This window comes from Eurosta solidaginis, chromosome X, assembly GCF_040869045.1.
Source record: "Eurosta solidaginis isolate ZX-2024a chromosome X, ASM4086904v1, whole genome shotgun sequence".
Classification (NCBI taxonomy): Eukaryota; Metazoa; Arthropoda; class Insecta; order Diptera; family Tephritidae; genus Eurosta; species Eurosta solidaginis.
The window spans coordinates 56,458,428-56,475,859 of NC_090324.1; the positions used below are offsets into that span (position 1 = coordinate 56,458,428).

The following is a 17,432-nucleotide window of genomic DNA, read 5'->3' on the forward strand; positions in this document are numbered from 1 at the left end:
CTATGGGTCACAAAAGAGTGTATTTTCTAGAATTTTCTCAATAGGAATATGGTAAAACCCGTTTCCTATATCTAGCGTGGTGAACACACTCGCTTCACGAAGGCTGTCTAGCACCTCATCAATTACGGCCATAGGAAAATTATACCTAATAATTTTCGCATTAATTTTTCTATAGTCGCAGCATAACCTTTTACTGCCGTTCTTCTTTTTTGTAAGGAGTATCGACGATGCGAATTCAGACGAACTGTTTTGGATTATCTCCTCACTTAACATCTTAGCAACTTGCTCATCCATCCAACATTTGCCTACATATGACGTTCGACGCTGTCGTTGATAAATCGGTGTTTCATCATATAACAAAAGTTTCATTTGTACTGGTGCGACTTTTTCTTTTCTCGGCCTATATTCCGTAATTATCTTTTCGACCTTTTCCGCGGTTACCCCTTTCAAGTGTTCCAACTTGACATCCACTTCTTTCTCATTAAGTCTCTCCTCGATGTTAATGCACAACGCTCTGTACTCCTTCAAGCACATATTCTCGTCCCCCTTGTTTAGTACCTGCATGGACCTTGCCTCTGGCACAAACTTGTACAACGTGTGTCTGCCCCTGGCTTGACAACTGCAGTAACCCTGCCTCTGGTGCAACCCTGGACCACATGTTTCCGTCCCTCTTGTTTCATACCTGCATTAATCCTGCATCTGGTACAACCCTGGACCTAGCTTCTTCAGTCTGAGTTCCCTGATATAAGATCTTCCTATCTTTCAATCTCTCGATGGCTGTCTTCATTGCCGCGTTTGCTTCAGAATCGAAATCTTTCCCTTTTGTAACCGGAAGTTCAACCCCTTTGATATTTTTGCTAGTACCCTGCTCCAAATCTTCCTGTACTACCGCTACCGTTTCACTTTTGCAATTTCCTCTTTCGAAACATCCACCTTTGTGACATCAAACTCCTCCTTTTTCTCCAACTTTTGAAATTCCACCACATCACCTCTTATGATCACCTTTGCTTCCTTCAGTATATCGGATCCTAAAATAGCTGCATAGGGAAACCCTTTTTCCTTTACCACGTAGAAAGTGATGTGAAGAATTACGTCATCTATCTCTATTTCAGCATCCCATTGCACAGTGTTTCGTGTATAACAAGCTAGTTGGACAAAAACAAAGTTCTTATTCCAAGAAAAGTGTAATGAGAAATGAAAAAAAACAAACCAAATAACGGGATTTTTGCTTTTTTTTGATATTTTTTCTCATATATATTGAGTAATTGAAGTAAGAAGGCAGGAGTGGCCGTAAAATGCATTGATTAATTTGCAAAATTCTTGTTGAATATTAAGCTTCATATTTCTTTTAAGTCAACACTTTTATATAATTTTTTTGATGGATCTAAGCTCGAAGGTAAGTAAAAATTTTTAATAGGAATTCTTTCGCAATTAGAGTACTTTCAATATATTTAACATTCCGTTATTAAGAAGAAAAGGTATTTTTTCTCTATATTTTTAAATTTAGGGACAAAAAAGTTACATACATCCGCCGACATAGGGGCTAAATTTTACATATGTTATAGCCGCAAGTATTCTCTAATAGTCCAAAGAAAAAACCATTGCGAATTCTTTGCACATCTATTTTAATTTTTTTTTTTTGTAGATTTAGTTATCTCTACATATAAAACAGCATGTATGTACGTACCAGCTCAGACGAGATATTTGAACCTTTAAAGCTGATCTACAAACGGAAAAACCAATCCCCAGGTACAGGTAACAAACACGTAGCCATAAAACACACAAAAATAAACGCGCAAGGTCAACAAGAGCACACCAAAAGCAAAAAGACGAAGATCACTGACTTCAACCTGCCACAACCTCCGCACCAGTCACCAAGGCATAAAAACAGGTACATACAAAGCAATCCTAATGCAGGTATAACCACACAGGAACGCTACACAAAACAACCCCATTTGGTAGCATCTACGCCAATACCTGAATGTAATATAAATACTGCGCAACTGATAACAAATCAGAACGATCAACGACACTTAAGATGGCAGCACAACAATCATCAACTATTCACCCTGTCGGATAATCAAAAACACAAAGCAGTTTAGTTATAACTGTACGAAGAACGGAGTTTTTTGACATTTGGGTTCAACATTCGAAGGAAACCAGATATAAAGAATTATTGAGTTTTGTTGTAATTAAGTACGATTTAAGCGAAGCAGCCGAGTATTTAATAAAAAGTTTAAGCTTACAAATATCGGCATATTCGTCGAAGCTGGATCAAAAGTGAAACATTTCTGGAAGACATAAGGAGCGATTTTTGAATAAAAACTCGGAGTATCTTTCGGGTCCAGACTTCACATTTACAATAACGGTGGATTCAAAGTTGTCATCAGCTCAACCAACCACTTCTTCAGGTAACCCCGGCCCCGTAATACGAATGAAGAACTTTGTTAGCTGCAGTGAAAAAACCAAACGGTGTCGAGTGGATGACCTCTTGCAATCTAGAAGTCCTGGTGAGTTACTTTATGCGGCAGAAGTATCAACGCGTATGTCCGGCAACAGAAATGTTGCTAACATTATAAAAAATTACAGTAAACCACTCAAATATCCGGCAAAAAGATGACATGTGAGCCAGATGCAAGAAGCTTGAGCAATGTAGAAGCTTTAGCATACTACGTAGATAGCAAGTCGACGACTCATGTGTACGACTCGGAAGTGGAGCATCAAAGCAGGCCATAAGGTTTATCCATCATTTTATAGTCTAAGAAAAGCTAAGGAAGAATGCTATCCAAATGAAATTGATTGATGGGTGAAACACGTGCGGAAATTAAAGTCCAGTCCGTATTAGATAAAACTGTTGAGCGTTTAGTTTTAGCAAATCAAGAAGTTTTTGTTAATTTATTACCTACAAACTTGACGTATACTTTAATAGCAAGTGGGGTTTCGATGGAAGCTGTGGCCATAGCACATATAAGCAAAAGTTTACATGCAGTTCTGACACTGATGCATTTTTGTTTATATTTTCCTTCGTTCCTCTTCAATTACAGGATGAAAAAGCTAACATTGTTTGGCAGAATCTTCGACCTTCTTCTACCATGTATTGTCGTCCAATTAAATTTATTTTTTCTAAAGAAACAAAAGATTTTATTGTTTTTGAAACGAACAAAGTTTTAGAGGAGATAATTGCGTTGTTGCCAACAAAGTCAATGCTCGAAGAATACGAAGTTTCCCTAAATCACAATATGCTTCTAACAATGATTGACGGAAAAGTTTGCAATGCTTTGACTGAAACTTCTTCCGCACAAAAGTGTTATATTTGTGGTGCCACTCCAAAAGATATGAATAATGAGTTACGGGACTTTACGCCTAACCGAGATAATCTTGATTTTGGTTTGTCTACTCTCCATGCATGGATAATATGTTTTGAATGCTTGCTTCATATAAGTTATCGCCTCGAAGTAAAAAAATGGCAGCTTAGGAATGAGGCAGATAAAGAGAGTGTAAAGCTACGTTCCAACGAAATCCAGAATAAATTTAAAAGTGTACTTGGATTGATAGTAGATAAACCAAAACCAGGTTTCGGCAATACCAATGACGGCAACACTGCTCGTAGTGCTGATATTACGGGATTGGATGTAACGCTCATCAAAAGATTCGACACTCTCCTTCGCGCATTAGCATCTGGGTACAATATAAATATCCAAAGATTTGAAAAATGTGCGGTCGAGATTAAAAAACTAATCATAGATCTCTATCCATGGTTTAATATGCCTGTTACAGTTCATAAAATCTTAGTGCATAGTACTGATATTATAAAATCAGCAATTTTACCTATTGGTCAACTTTCTGAGGAAGCACAGGAAGCCCGTAACAAAGATTTGAGACGATTCAGGGATGTTACCACACAAAAGCAGTCGCGTGAAGCCACGAATAGAGATCTTATGAAAATGTTACTTATAACATCGGATCCTTTAGTTAACAGTTTTAGGGAGACACCTAAGAAAAAATTTAAAAGTCTTACTTCAGAAGTCTTAAATTTACTGTCCCACGATAATGTTGAGGAGTCAATAAATACCCCAGTTGTTTCAAGCTTTCACAGCAGTGTTGCTGATGCTCATGACTATTCCACAAGTGATTCATCGAATGAAAGTGATGATAGCGAATAATAACATAATTATAAAAGATAACCTACCCTATTACTTTTCTACTTTGTATGATACTTTACTTTTAAATTTTTTTAATAAGTAATTTTCACATAATTAATTTAGATATTTACATTGTTATTATTATTATTGTAATTCACTTTTACATTCCTGACTTGTACTATAAAATAATTTTGTAAAAATTGTAGTGCCAGGATAAATACTCAAATAAATACAAAATATGTATGTACATATGTACAGTCACTCACATAAATAAGCAGACACCCTTTTTGGACAATTCTTAAAATTTTTGCTTTCGCAAATTTATTTTAACTAATTTCACATAAGAAAATGTGTCCCGATCTATAACAAAAAATAAATTATATTTAAAAATGTTTGAAAATTTCGACGAATTTTCATAAAAAATTTTAATTTTTTTTCGGAATTTTTTATAGTATTGAGATTTGTTGTCCATTCAATTTACGTACAATAAAGTAATATTCTTAAGTCCTTTAAATTTTTTTGGTTCTATGTCACTTATTCACATGAGTTACTGTATATGAAATAAGCAAATGTATGCATATGAAGTAAAATTTTGGAAAAAAAAATAAAAAAAGAACATATGGCTGAAAAAAATGACGTAGTTGTAATAAATGACAGCATATGAAACGGAAAATCTCATATAAATAATTTTGTCCAGCTAGCTTGTTCTACACGAAACACTGTGCATTGTCGTGAGAGTGCCTTTGCCAACGCCCACTAACTCTAGCTTTTCTTTCTTCAATTCAATGTCACCCAACATCATGAGCGTATCGTATCGTAAAATGTTAACCTGAAACCCTGTGTCTACCAATGCACTAAACGTATGTGAATTCATTGTTACATCTATAAAAATTAAACCTGTTTTGGGTGCTTTTTTTTCATTCTCGAAATCATATTTGTACGTTCACTTTTCACTTCTGGCGTCGTAGACTTTTTGTCCTTATTTTTCTCTTTGCACTGAGATGAATAATGACCTTTCCCATTACAACTAAAACACGTTACCTCACTTCTCTTCTCACTGCGACAATCTTTTGCTCGATGCCCTTCTTTGCCACATGAGAAACATTTAATTTTTGAATCTTTATTAACTTTCTCTGCAGTCTGCGTACTTGGAGAATTTTGAAATGCACTCAACCTATTTTGCGAAATTTGAGGCCCTTTTACTTTTCCATACGCGCGAATTTGTTCTTTAAGTTCACGCAAAAATTTGGCCTGGTAAAGTATAGTTTTGTTGGCCCTGCTATCGGGCATATCCTCAACCAAATATTCACAAATACTGCGGTCATCCAATGCTATTGGCTTACTGATCTCGATAACAACATAAAAGTATTCTTGAAAACTTTCTTTTGCTAATTTTCGCCTATTACGAAGCGCACGATGTACTTCTGAAGCACAAAATTGTATGCCAAATTCTTCTACCAGAGCGGAATTCAATGAATCCCAGTCCCTTACATCCGTTAAACCTCTAGAACATAACATAGCTGCGCCTTTAACAATTGCTTACCGTACACAAATTTTTGCAAGTTATTCCAATGCACTGTATCCGCAAAATCTTCGAACTCCATCACCCACTGGTTCACATCTTGCGAAATACCATAAAATGACTTAACACTGTCTTCAATATCGCGCAACGTAAAAACAACGACCCCAAATCTTAGTGCAAGCATTTCATCGGCACCTTCTTCAGCATAAACAGAACTTTGAGAATTTCTACGACTCACTTCCCTACCTGAATTTTCTTCGCTATTATTCACACCAACATGTTGTAAGAGGTTTTTTTGCAACTGTCTTTTCAATCCTACCGCACTCAAATCTAATTCTCTTCGTTTTTCCTTTAACGCTTCCACTGTAAGCGAACGAATCTGATCGGCATCCATTATTATTGTTAGCAAGTGTCGGTTAACAAATTAAATAAATTGTATAAGTTGTTTCTCTTCGCTGACGTTTGACGACGTTTCGCTTCCATTCGTTTGCTCCCTTCTTGTGCCGATCTTGTTTAACATTTCATTCCACTACTGCCTTGCTCGATATTCAATAATTTCAACCACCATTTCCTCTATACTTGTTGTTGTTGTATGTGGTCACATTCAAATTGTAACATACCTTTGTTGTGTTTGCTATTTCGTTGTCTTTGCTGACAGTTCTGCTTGTGTTTATTTTATTACCACATTCTCATTTTGCTGATTATTGTTTTCTTTTCAATTCTGTTCTCTGAGCATTCTCGCTCCGCTGTGTCGCTTTCGTTGATTTAAACCAGGGATGCACCTTAACGTTAAGCTAATCGTTTATCAAAAAATTTCCACCGTTTCCGTTGAAACACTTCGAAATATTATCGATAAAGAAATTATCAAGATAAATTGTATCTCGTTTTTAACCGAAACGAAAAGCTTTCGTTAACGTTAAAAACGTTAACGAAAACGTGATACTTTATGTTTGAATTGTGCTGGCAATGCTATAGCCATGGTGAAGCCGTAAGGTGGCAACAACGAGCGCACATACACACACAAACTCTATGTAATTTGTTTGTGTAATTCGTTGGTGGTAATGTCAAAAATACTCTGAGAAATGTTCGTACTGTCAAAATTCATGAGAAAAGTTGCAATCAGCTTGGATAATGCTTTCACCTTTAATGACTCCGCCATCAATCAGCTTTGCCAGCATAGTTTGAAATTAATAATCAACATAAACGATTTGATTTCGTTTTGATATGGGAGAAAACGAAACGAAATCATTTCGTTAATTTGACGATCTTAACGTTAATAAACGAAACGAAATGACTACGTTTCGTTTATTAACGTTGATTATCGTAACGAAATGATATCGTTTCGTTGGTTAAGCATGCCTGATTTAAACAGTCGCTCAGCTTTAATGAACTTGTCGCTGAACACTTTGTCGGTTATGCCGCTTGGTTTGAATTGTTTTTGCACTCCATGAACATGTAAAATCGCGTTTTTGTGGCTATCTGACTACAACGGCCAAATTCAAATTTGTTGGCGTCTGTTTATATGTATGTACATATAAATATTTCTATACGTATATTTGCTCACTTTTTGCATTGAACTGTTCACACATACAAATATACATTTCATGCACCTTGTACATGAATTTTCATGTTGAATAAGACAATTTACAATACTGTACTCGCTTTTCTTACGAGGATTTTGTCATTTTGTATTATCTTATTTAAATGCGCACTTTCCACAATTGTGACTTCACTTTCCTGAGGCCACTTAATTAAGCTGCTTTGGTTGAGCCCCCAATTTGTGGGACATGATATACACGCACCACATAGTTCAGTTAATAATAATGTTTATTGATTAATATTTGAAGTAATAATTACATTGAATTATAATGAATGTTAATTAGTTAAAGTTATATAAATTATTAAAATAAGTACATGTATTAATTCATTGAAATTTTATACACTTGTTGGCACTAAGTATTTTTGTGCTAAGGCAAGCGCACACGGCAACAACCGACCGACAACTCTCCATGATTATGACTGACTCCCTAACATGTTGCCTCTCGTATTCCTAGCGAAAGTACATCGTGCGGGTGGCAAGGCTGCCATTATTTGGGAGCGAATTTGCTGCTTGTGGACGGTGCATGGTTTACATTGAAAAATGAATTTTTGGTAATGTAAAGTTCCTGTCTAATCTTCTGCTGCATGAGACGGACTTCGGCGTGCAAGAAAAGTTCATTCAGGAAGCGTAGGAAGAGGGCAGCATAGCGGAATTTTTCCGCGATAAGGATGGGGTGGCATTCGTTGTAGGTTAGTGTTGAGTAAGCCAGGCGACCGTGGACTCGGAGTAATCCATCTTCATCCAAATATGGATTAAGTGTGAGAAGGGAGCTCCGTTTGTCGATAGGCTTCGAGGCTAACAACCATGCATTTGGAAAATCCATCTATAATATCGGGTTCTTCTTCGTTGGCATGTATAGCGAGGTTTTTCTAGCAATGCGAGAACTATTTCGGAAACCGATCACATTGTCAATGTGTGCGGGCTGAGATTGAGTTGGGATTGGACGACGGAGACTAGCTTCGATAGAAGAAGAGCTCCACACAATTCGAAGCGTTGCAAGCTCGTGGATTTTAGTGGTGCCACTTTGCTCTTAAAGACTAGGAGATGGGAGGTTGTGTTTCGGCCTGCCGTCGTTCGGACATAAATGCTGACGCAATAAGATTTCTCTGACGCGTCCCAAAAGCCATGCAGTAGGTTGGTCAGGGAAATAATTGACCTAACGGGGAATTTGAATCCCTGATATTGCGTTTAGATTATGTGCGAACAGCGTCCACTTTACGAGGTGGAGGGTTTAACCTGTTCGTCCCAGTCAGTTCCGTCAAGCCACAGCTCTTGCAAGAGAATTTTGGTTTGAATCATTATCGGCCATCCTGCGGGGTCGAAAATGTTTGCGAGAGACGAGAGAATTTGCCGCTTTGTGCTCGCGGTGGTTACTCGGACGGCTTCAAGGGTGTACGAAAATGAGTACTTTATGGCGTTCCATTGAAATCCGAGCGTTTTCGTAGTACTTGCTTTTTCGAATTCGAGAAAATGGGGAAGCAAGTTTGGGGTGGGAATAGTCTTAATTGTTTCAGGATAGTTGTCCGTGATTTTTCTGAGAAAGAAGCCTGTTGACTTAAGAGCTTGCCTGAGTTGCGAGAGGGACTCTGAAGCTGAGAGAATAGAGTGCCCGCCAGAAAGTATGTCGTCTACATATGGTTCGTCTTTTAATATCTGAGATGCTTAGGGAAAGTGCTATTGACATCTTTAGAGAATTCATGCAAGGCACGTATTGCAAGATAGGGAGCGCAGTTAAGACCGAATGTGGCGGTTTTGAGCTTAAAATCATGAATTTGACTATTGAAGGCTGAGCGAAGAATATTTTTTTTTGGTCACCTCCTTCCTCTTGGCTAATCTTCATGTAAGAGAATTTGGAGATATATTTTTTTCTATATCGACATTGAAAACAAATTGGTACGTGCGGCACTTTAGTATTAATAGCATCAAATCAGGTTGTAGGGTGGGACCGGTATAGAGAACATCATTCAAAGAATTACCGGAAGTTGATTTCTTTGATCCATTAAAGACCACACGTACCTTCGTCATTCCTTTTTCGGGCTTTATAACCGCGTGATGGGGTAGGTAGAACGACAAGTATTTGTTGTCTGAGCACTTTTAGAGGAATTGCACTTTTCTTAGGAAGTGGTGAGGTATTCTATAAAGACTTGGTCATATTGAGATTTTAGCCCGCCTTTTTTGAGAAGATTTCTCTCCATGCTAAGAAATTGCTGGAGGGCTCAAGTTCGGGGTCTACCTAAGGCTACCTGATCTGGGAAACTTTGTTTAAAGGGGAGTCACCCTACATAGCGACCGTCATCTGTGCGAGTGGTGGTGGATTGGTACAATTCTTCGCATATAGTGTCTTCAACGTCTAGAAATTGGGGTGGATACTTCTTCCAGTTCCCAGGATTTTGGAAGCTGCGAATTTTTCGAAACTTCCTCCACCTGGGTCGAAAACGAGACTACTTTACTAGGGACTTGACCACTAAGGATCCACCCAAATATGGTGTTTTGCGCTAGTAGGTTCGGGGAAAAATTTTCAACACCTTCTAGCATTATAAGCGGTATAAGGTCACTGCCATTGACTAAGTCAATCTGGAATGGAGAGTGGCAGTTTGCATCTGCGAGGGTTGGATGTGCCCATTTTTCACGCTGTCCTTGGGTGGGGTTAAATTTGGGTAACAATTTGGTTAACTGGGGTAGGACAATAGCTTGTGCTTGGATCCTTGTGGTTAAATCGTTTGAGACTAGAGTTAGAGAGCATACTGTGTTTGATGTTTGAACTACTCTTCCACCCATTCCTGAGATTTCTAAATTAGATGCTCGGCATGGTAGACGCAGTTTGAGTTGAGCTTTGGAGGAGATAAACCTCCGTTCTGACCCTTGGTCAATTAGGGCTCTGAACTTGAAGAGTTCACCTCGGTGTTCTACTGAGACAATTGCAGTGGAGAATAGTACTTTGCTTTCATTGTCCGAATTGAAAGATTGTATTTGACTATATGCTAGAGGTCCCAACATCATGGAGAGCTGAGTTGTGCCATTGTCGGCAGTGTACGCACTTGAATGTGCTTTTGCAATCTCTTAGAACGTGGGACTGGGATAGGCAGTTAAAGCACATGTGATTATCTCTCACGAACTTTTTCCGATCATGTATTGGCATTCTAGCGAATTTTGCACAGCTATAAAGGGGGAGGTTTTGCAATATGCGCACTAGGCCGGGTCGATTTGTGGGGAGGCAAAAAAATCGCCCATTGCTCTGTGAAAATCATATTCTAGGGATCAAAATAAGAAACTTTTCCGAAGGAACCATACCTCTAAAACGAATTCTGATGCCCCCCCCACTTTGGGTCTTAGGGGAAAATTTTGAAAAATCCCACTTTGAAATGCCTATGTTTTTTCTTTTTGGAGTTTATTTTTCTCTTTAGAAATTTATTTAGTCAGAACATATGTAAAAGAAAAAATGAATTTAACTTAGTAATAGAAAAAAATTTAAAAAAATTATTAGAAATTAGCGTTTTTACAACCCCCTTTTAAAACCAAGGCAGCACTGTGATGCATTTGCATGTCGTAAACATAGTTGTGTAGGTTTTTTATTCAACCGTTTTAAAAAATGAAGGTATAACTGTGACACAATTGCAGATTGTAAAATTGCTTGTGTTGTTTGTTTTAAGCCACCACAAGACACAGCAGGTAGAATTGAAATTGCCCCTACCCAAAAGTTCGACCCAAAGGGAGGGACATCCGAATTCATTTTAGAGGTACGGTTCCTTCGGCAAAGTTTCTTATTTTGATCCCTAGAATACGATTTTCACAGCGCAATGAGTGATTTTTAAATCGACCCGTCCTAATGCGCACCCTCGCCGAAAAAAAATTCTGAAAATTCAGGAAAAATTTTGAGGTATTTCTAACTAGCACATTATTATACTAAAATTTATTGGGTTACAAAAGTCTGAAAAAATATTTGAAAATTTTGAAGGTCATTTTTGAAATTTTGATAAATTCTCTTTACTTTTGAATAACCTTTGACATTTTTTTGAATGTGGTTTCTATTAGGGAATTTGCGATATTTTAGATGAAAATTATCAATTAATCTGTGAGCCACTGCACTTGAGTTTTTTTCAGCATAAACTAAGTGTGTGCTATTAGTTGTAGCCGGTCAATAAATTATTGTAAATATTTTTGTGTTATAATAGGCTTTTCTTGACCATAATATTGCTTTTAGTGCAAGTAAAACTCCACTATTACGTCCACACGTTTCGCTAAGCACATTAGCTTCCTAAGGGGCGAAACTGCATTTATTTAAATATTTTTTCAATTTACCAACGTAATTTGACATGAAATTATAAAAATGGTTGTTTAAAATTTCAACAATGTCCAAACATTAAAACCAAACAAAAAACAATAAACGAAAATGGACTTACATACATATACATATATGTTAAATTTTCTGTTACAAAAACATATCGCTAATACCATCTATATGTGGTACAATTGTCAAACTAAACAAAAGAATTTAAAGGCATAACAAATAAGCCGCGGAAATGCAATCCGTGTCTTCTTTTGTGTTTACTGTTTTGTTCCTTTTCTCCATTATTCGTAAGCTCTCTATAGTGTATCTGATTTTTGTTCGTTTCTCTTTGTCTAATATTTTGACATTTTTCATATCAGCTGAGTGACCGCTTGATGTGGTGTGTTGCGATAGCGCTGTGTTGATTTTCTTTTTCCTTATGTCTGCTTCATGCTCATTTAGGCGGACTCCTAGACTTCGCTTAGTCGTGCCTTTGTATATTTTATCGCAGCTTTCGGGTTCTTTACCTTTGCATGGTATTTCATAGACAATGTTGTTTTGTTGTGTAGTTTTGAGAGGGGTTTTGGTTTTTGTGAAGATACTAGATAATGTATTATTCGATGTGTATGCTAAACATATGTTATTGTTGTTACACGTAATGTGTTTGTAGAAGTATTCGGTTAATCTAGGTATGTACTTAACACTGTAGTACTGTTTGGGTTGATCAGTTTTGGTTCTTGTTGTATTTGTATTGATATTATTTTCAACATTTGACATTTTCTCTCGAATTAGGCTGTTTATAAGTGTTTTTGGAAAGTTATTGGTTGTAAGAATTTGTTTAATTTTTCTTATGTTTGCTTCGCAGAAGTTTTGATGGCTAATAGTTAAGACTTTGTTGATAAGATTTTTTGCGGTATTTATTTTGTATTTGAATGGTTGGGCTGATAAGAAGTTTATCAGGCGGCCAGACGAGGTAGGTTTTGTGTGCCAATCTAATGTCAGAATGTTATTATATCTATGAACCCGTGTATTTAAAAAGGGTATGTTAAATTCGTTTCGGTTTCAAGAGTGAACTTTAATTTATTGTGGTACTTATTTAGTGTATCTAGATTAGTATCCACGTCATCTCTTTTCACTATCGCGAAGATGTCGTCTACATATTTAACCAGTAATTTTATCTCGATGTTGTGTAGTGTTTTTAGTTTAGATATGGAGTCGTTGAGTAAGTCGTCCATGACTATATCTGCGATGGTTGTTGACAGAGGGTTGCCCATGGGCATCCCAAATGTTTGGGCATACAGTTTTTCACCCCAAACGAAGTAGTTGTTTTCTTTAAGATAGAATTCTAGCATTTGTTGGTAATTTCTCTTTTGTATGTTTGTTGTTTTTTCTATTTCCCCCCACTTTTTTAAAATTATTTTTGTAGCAAGAATAGTTGGAATGTTCGTAAATAGTGATAATACATCAAAGGAAACTAATATATTTTCGTCATTGACCTTTATGGCATTCAGCCGTTCTTGAAACTCGAAGGAATAATTAATGTTGTACTCATTAAATACTAAATTTTTAAGTATATTTCCTACATACCTAGACATGTTGTAGCATGGAGCGTTAATTGATGATATAATTGGACGAAGTAGAATATCACGTTTGTGTATTTTAGGAAGCCCATAAATTCTTGGGGCAATTGTAGTGGAACATGCTAATAGTTGTTTTTCTTTTGAATTGATTTGTTTGTTTTTGTGAAGCTCTTCTACTATTTTGTTATTCTTTTTTTGGAGCTCATTCGTGGGGTCGCTCCTCATCGTTTTATACGTACTTTTGTCGTCTTTTATTGTGTTCATCTTTGTCATGTAATCATATTTATATAGTGCCACTGTTTTATTGCCTTTGTCTGCGTCGGTTATCACGATATTTTTGTGTTGAAAGTAGCCATCTAACTTCGTCCGGAAATTCAATGTTGGTTCTGTTTACAAAAAAGTCGTTGTTTATGTGGATACCAATAGCACATATTTGTTAGTATTTTAGTCTATTTAATTTTGATTTGTGTGTTTCTTCTCTTTCTTTTGTTATTCTTTGGCTTACGAAGTTTTATTTTTGGATAAAATTGGAAAAATCTGTATTATTTAATTGTCGTTTTAACCTATTTTCCGCATGATGTATGTTGTTGTTGGAATTTTTATGTCTATATTTGTTTGTGTAATTTCGATGTTCAATACTTTGTTAAGAAATAGTTTTTTGGTTTTTCTAGTTGCTTTTTTACTTGGTTGGACGTGGTGTTGATTGTGATATTTTTGATGGCATTGTTGAGATGGGTTGGCGTTATGCTATACCGCTTGCATTCTAACAAAAATTTGAGTTGAAATTTTAAGTTGGCTAACTTTTGTTTTTGCTTGCTAAGATGTTTTAAGGTAATGCAAGTGGTGTCCCCGTATTTGTACTTCATGTGTAGGTAGTAGTTCTTCATCTTTTTGTTGTTATTGGTTCTTGAAAAACGTTTAAATTTGTGCTGTATTCTATCGGCAGGCCTTCCGTGATGATTAATATTAGTTGTAGCCGGTCAATAAATTATTGTAAATATTTTTGTGTTATGATAGGCTTTTCTTGACCATAATGTTGCTTTTCGTACAAGTAAAACTCCACTATTACGTCCCAACGTTTCGCTAAGCACCTTAGCTTCCTCAGGGGCGAAACTGCATTTATTTAATATTTTTTCAATTTACCAACGTAATTTGACATGAAATTATAAAAATGGTTGTTTAAAATTTCAACAATGTCCAAATATTAAAACCAAACAAAAAACATTAAACGAAAATGGACTTACATACATATACATATATGTTAAATTTTCTGTTACAAAAACATATCGCTAATACCATCTATATGTGGTACAATTGTCAAACTAAACAAAAGAATTTAAAGGCATAACAAATAAGCCGCGGAAATGCAATCCGTGTCTTCTTTTATGTTTACTGTTTTGTTCCTTTTCTCCATTATTCGTAAGCTCTCTATAGTGTATCTGATTTTTGTTCGTTTCTCTTTGTCTAATATTTTGACATTTTTCATATCAGCTGAGTGACCGCTTGATGTGGTGTGTTGCGAAAGCACTGTGTTGATTTTCTTTTTCCTCATGTCTGCTTCATGCTCATTTAGGCGGACTCCTAGACTTCGCTTAGTCGTGCCTATGTATATTTTATCGCAGCTTTCGTTTTCTTTACCTTTGCATGGTATTTCATAGACAATGTTGTTTTGTTGTGTAGTTTTGAGAGGGGTTTTGGTTTTTGTGAAGATACTAGATAATGTATTATTCGATGTGTATGCTAAACATATGTTATTGTTGTTAGACGTAATGTGTTTGTAGAAGTATTCGGTTAATCTAGGTATGTACTTAACACTGTAATACTGTTTGGGTTGATGAGTTGTGGTTCTTGTTGTATTTGTATTGATATTATTTTCAACATTTGACATTTTCTCTCGAATTAGGCTGTTTATAAGTGTTTCTGGAAAGTTATTGGTTGTGAGAATTTGTTTAATTTTTCTTATGTTTTCTTCCCAGAAGTTTTGATGGCTAATAGTTAAGACTTTGTTGATAAGATTTTTTGCGGTATTTATTTTGTATTTGAATGGTTGGGCTGATAAGAAGTTTATCAGGCGGCCAGACGAGGTAGGTTTTGTGTGCCAATCTAATTTCAGAATGTTATTATATCTATGAACCCGTGTATCTAAAGAGGGTATGCTAAAATTCGTTTCGGTTTCAATAGTGAACTTTAATTCATTGTGGTACTTATTTAGTGTATCTAGGATAGTATCCACGTCATCTCTTTTCACTATCGCGAAGATGTCGTCTACATATTTAACCAGTAATTTTATCTCGATGTTGTGTAGTGTTTTTAGTTTAATTATGGAGTCGTTGAGTAAATCGTCCATGACTATATCTGCGATGGTTGGTGACAGAGGGTTGCCCATGGGCATCCCAAATGTTTGGGCATACAGTTTTTCACTCCAAACGAAGTAGTTGTTTTCTTTAAGACAGAATTCTAGCATTTGTTGGAAATTTATCTTTTGTATGTTTGTTGTTTTTTCTATTTCCCCCCACTTTTTTAAAATTATTTTTGTAGCAAGAATAGTTGGAATGTTCTTTCATGTGTGCTTATTTTTGTGCGTAACCGTATATGTATTTAAGAAATATTAAAATTTATGACTGCAAAAAATTATTTGGAATAAATATGTATGTACTTATAAATCCTATTGGGAAATCCACAAATATCGAACTTTAATTAATAATGGGGAATATTAATTATTGCAGAGAGGATTATTTATTAAATTTCTGGATTATTATTCGAATAATTTAATTTCGTATGTATGAAGAGTTGAGGGGAGAGTGAGCACGTTAATATTAACCTCTTTAATGCGCTTATCGTTCCACGGGCAAATGACTAATTACATACTTATATGCATGCAGCTGGGAAAACTTCACAAATATAGATTTTTAATTTATTCGGGGCGTGAGCGGCGATTGAGAAATTTGATCTCTTCTCACGATTTAGGGCTACTTTCTCTTTAACTTCCACCGTTGGATCCTAAGTGGTGTTGAAGGATCAAATCTACAGCTCCTATGCTGTCGTTACTGGGGATGCAGGCGCTGACACGGCTGACGCCGACAATGGTGATGATGATGGCAATGACAGGGGTGGCGCTGGTGATTCGATTATATCAAATATGATGTATATTGGAACGAGTTTCCATCATCAGTGTCGATTTTCGTTCACAACGCTGAATGAGCATTATCTGTCAAACAATCATGTTGACATTTTTTTTCTTCACATCTTTTTTTCTTATATATTTGATATGACTTATTGTTTACGCGGTATAGGCTGTCATCCGTCCCATCTCTCTCCTTTTTTATACGTAGCTCTATGAATTTATATATTTAACCCGTACTTGGTATTATATTCGATTATTGAATTGTATCGTATCGAATATCTATGAATTTATATCTTGCATTGTATTCGATTATTGACTTATATTTTTTATAATGAATTACCCACAAAATCAATGAACTGTATTTACCCTTAAATTCCCTATTGGGTCTCCTCATGGACGTGTTGCAGCCTCCACCGCGAAAATCCACCAAATTGAATTCGCCGCAAATGCAGGATGGCGATCTGGCATGATCGCCATCTGTCAGAAAACCACCACCTTCTGTACCCTTGCTAAATTCTTATTATTATTGTCATCTGAAAAAGTTCACACGCTTTTGTAAAAATTTCCTTGTTTTTTATGCAAATCAATACCTTTGATTATTATATATATTTTGCGATCATACGAATTAACAAGTTTCATACGGTTTCATTGGCATTTTTCTCGATATTGATTTGTGATATTGCGGTCCTGTACCTATTGTTATTACATCTCAAAAAGCAGTAATTAATCACTAATAAATAAGTGTGTGATATTGAAACGAGTGTTTTCTTCGAGCTGCAATTTTAAACGGATACAAAATTCTTTGACTACCTAAGCCCCATACGCAGAGAATAATACGCCGGGATCATCATCTGCTCAAGTTTCTGATCTCTGGAAGTGCGGACAGTGGACAAGGCTGCGTATCATATCCTCTTATCGGCTATCAGGTGTATTTTGCCACACAACTCGGTGCTCACCCGCATACGTATTGATACTTTACATTGCCATAATCTCCATCGTGTACACAATACCAGGTAATTTGCTTCATAATATACGACGATAAGTCCCTCATATAGTGAAGTAAGAAACGATAGCCTGCTTGCGGCAGTAACGCTTAGCGCACTACCTCCTAAAGCCCATTCTCACCCAGCAGTGGAGAGAGAACACCCCAACTAACCCCACAACGACGATCAGTAGGCTGACTGATTAACTAATGGT

At 36.3% G+C, this 17,432-nt stretch overlaps 1 protein-coding gene across 1 annotated transcript in view; it reads right to left on the bottom strand.

The window, feature by feature from the left end:
• LOC137234942 (nuclear factor 1 X-type-like) overlaps positions 1-17,432 on the bottom strand; it is a 2,160,399-nt gene that overhangs the window by 2,038,220 nt on the left and 104,747 nt on the right. The window contains exon 2 of the mRNA XM_067758242.1: positions 13,119-14,224. The gene's annotated coding sequence lies outside the window, so the exon portion shown is untranslated. The remainder of the gene's footprint in view (positions 1-13,118; positions 14,225-17,432) is intronic.